The sequence below is a fragment of the Micropterus salmoides genome, unplaced genomic scaffold, assembly GCF_014851395.1.
Source record: "Micropterus salmoides isolate LMB-PRFRI ecotype aquatic unplaced genomic scaffold, ASM1485139v1 Ms_hic_scaffold_2, whole genome shotgun sequence".
In the NCBI taxonomy this organism is placed as follows: Eukaryota; Metazoa; Chordata; class Actinopteri; order Centrarchiformes; family Centrarchidae; genus Micropterus; species Micropterus salmoides.
In genome coordinates this window covers 44,271,628-44,273,873 of record NW_024041150.1, presented here as the reverse complement: position 1 = coordinate 44,273,873, position 2,246 = coordinate 44,271,628, and the positions used below count along the sequence as shown (strand labels likewise).

General features: G+C 39.4%; 1 non-coding gene across 1 annotated transcript; it reads left to right on the top strand.

The window, feature by feature from the left end:
• Positions 1-1,542: 1,542 nt before the first annotated feature.
• On the top strand, positions 1,543-1,661 carry LOC119913591. Its single transcript, XR_005446553.1, has one exon. It is a non-coding gene; the product is annotated as a 5S ribosomal RNA (ribosomal RNA).
• Positions 1,662-2,246: the final 585 nt, after the last annotated feature.

Here is a 2,246-nt window from a genome sequence, read left to right as displayed (position 1 = left end):
TCACCACACTTTCCTTTTCTCCCATATTCCACCTGTCCGTGTCTTTACTCGGCAATTTTTCCGTTCCGTTGTTTGTTGCCATGATGTCCGACCGAAAAAAACGAAAAGCCTCCCCCAAACAGCAAAACCGTCGGGGGATTGAGGCTTATAATAAACGCAAAATTCTTTCCAAACGAAATCTATCACCAAAATGACGAAAAAACTAATATATATGAAGAAAAACGTTTTTATTCAAGGCACACTATTCCCGCTCTGCCACTTCCTGCTTCAACCTTCGGGCGTGTTCAGGGTGGTATGGCCGTAAGCGAGAGAAACTGCCACAAAAAGCCTCTTTATAGATGTTGATCACCATCATGAAAATTCACAAGTGTTAACGTAGACTAGAGGTATTTCTGTCATAATTTTAGTAACACTACACAATATATTCTGTATATATTTTGGTGAATTAAGGATTCATTTCAACTAAACCAGCGTTGGTGATTGTTGAAAGAGTGAAAAGACAAAAAGCTTTACTTTGTTTCTGTCCAGTTTTAATGAAGCGTGTCGTCTGATGATGAGGTTATATGAATATAACCTATATAAATATATGAATAAGGACCGCTTAAACAGAATAACAACAATAATATTATTGCTTATTTACTGTGAAGGACTTTTTATCCAGATTCGGGGTGCCTGTATCACGAGATCAGACATGTCCCCCTTTTTCAAAATCTATGTTTTATATAATAAGACATTGACACCTTTTCACGTTCCTTTTTAAAAGTAGGCTACAGTTTTAAACTCTTTAATTTCATTGGGGTAGTAATCAACTTTTAATTTCGTTTAATTTCCATTCACACCTTCATAACTTCAGTCTGTAATCTGTATTTTGCTTCATTAACCGTAATGAGTTGTCATCCAGGCTCTGTGCTGTTAGGCAGATCAGCCCTGGTCTCGGGCGCTTCTCACAGTCACAAAGCTGGACAGATGCAAACATTTACAAAATCAGGGAAACACTTTCTCAGTTTAAGGCTTTATTGTTCTACTAATACAAAATAAATCCAGTGAGCACTCACTATGGCAATGGTGGCCTGTTGGAAAGCAGCCTGCCCACTACTGGCACTGACATGGTGAACATAATACAGACAGCAGAGATGAGAGCAACAGCACCACAGAGTCAAAGCCAGCAGAGTGCAAAGCACCAGTTTAAACTTTACGGTAAGACTGATGATGACATGGCTTATTTAGTTATCTACTCAAGGGCTCAGCTGAAGAGATTTCTTTACTTTAGCAGAGTTAGAGAGGAGTTTCTAGTTTTGAAAATGTATTTTAACGGCTCATTTAGTTACGTACTCTACTTGCATAAAACTCTCGAATACAGGAGCATGTCATCAGTGTTAGCTTTGAAGACAGCTTCAAAACTAACACTGGTCAAAACTAAATGTGTGACTTGCTCTCTGGTGTAGTTTGAGTGGCTGGTTTGTCCAACTGATAGTTTCTCTGTATGTAAATGAACACGGGTGTTACTGATCTATAAAGAGGCTTTTTGTGGCAGTTTCTCTCGCTTACGGCCATACCACCCTGAACACGCCCGATCTCGTCCGATCTCGGAAGCTAAGCAGGGTCGGGCCTGGTTAGTACTTGGATGGGAGACCGCCTGGGAATACCAGGTGCTGTAAGCTTTTCACTTCTTCAGGAACAGCAGAGCTGCTGCTTCAGTGGAGACAGAGCTTTGAAAAACACAGAAGCTTCTACCTGGACTTTGAATTATATAATTATCTGTAAATAATTTGTCTGTGCTGACATAATGTATCAGTGATAATGATCCAGCAATAGCCCAATGAAAAGCTTATTAACCATATCATTTAAATTGTATGTAATTGTTAACCAACACTGGCGTCATACACATGAGCAGTGAAACTGAGGATAAGTTATTGTAGATTTTGACATCAAGTTTTTTTTATTTCATTAAGTCTTTCTACATTTATGTGACGCTTTTATCCAAAGCGACTTACAATTGATATAAATGTCAGAGGTCGCACACCTCTGGCAACAAGGGGTTAAGTGTCTTGCTCAGGGACACAATGGTGGATGGGTCACAGTGGAACTGAACCAGGTCTTTCACAACAAAGGCATGGTCTTATACATTGCGCCATCACCAGGGGCTTTTTTAGGATCTTGAAACATTGGGGGTTTAGTCCAGCTTATAAAACTTCATATCTTCACATAATAATTGACCCTCCATCAAGCAGTAAAGCAACAGTAAA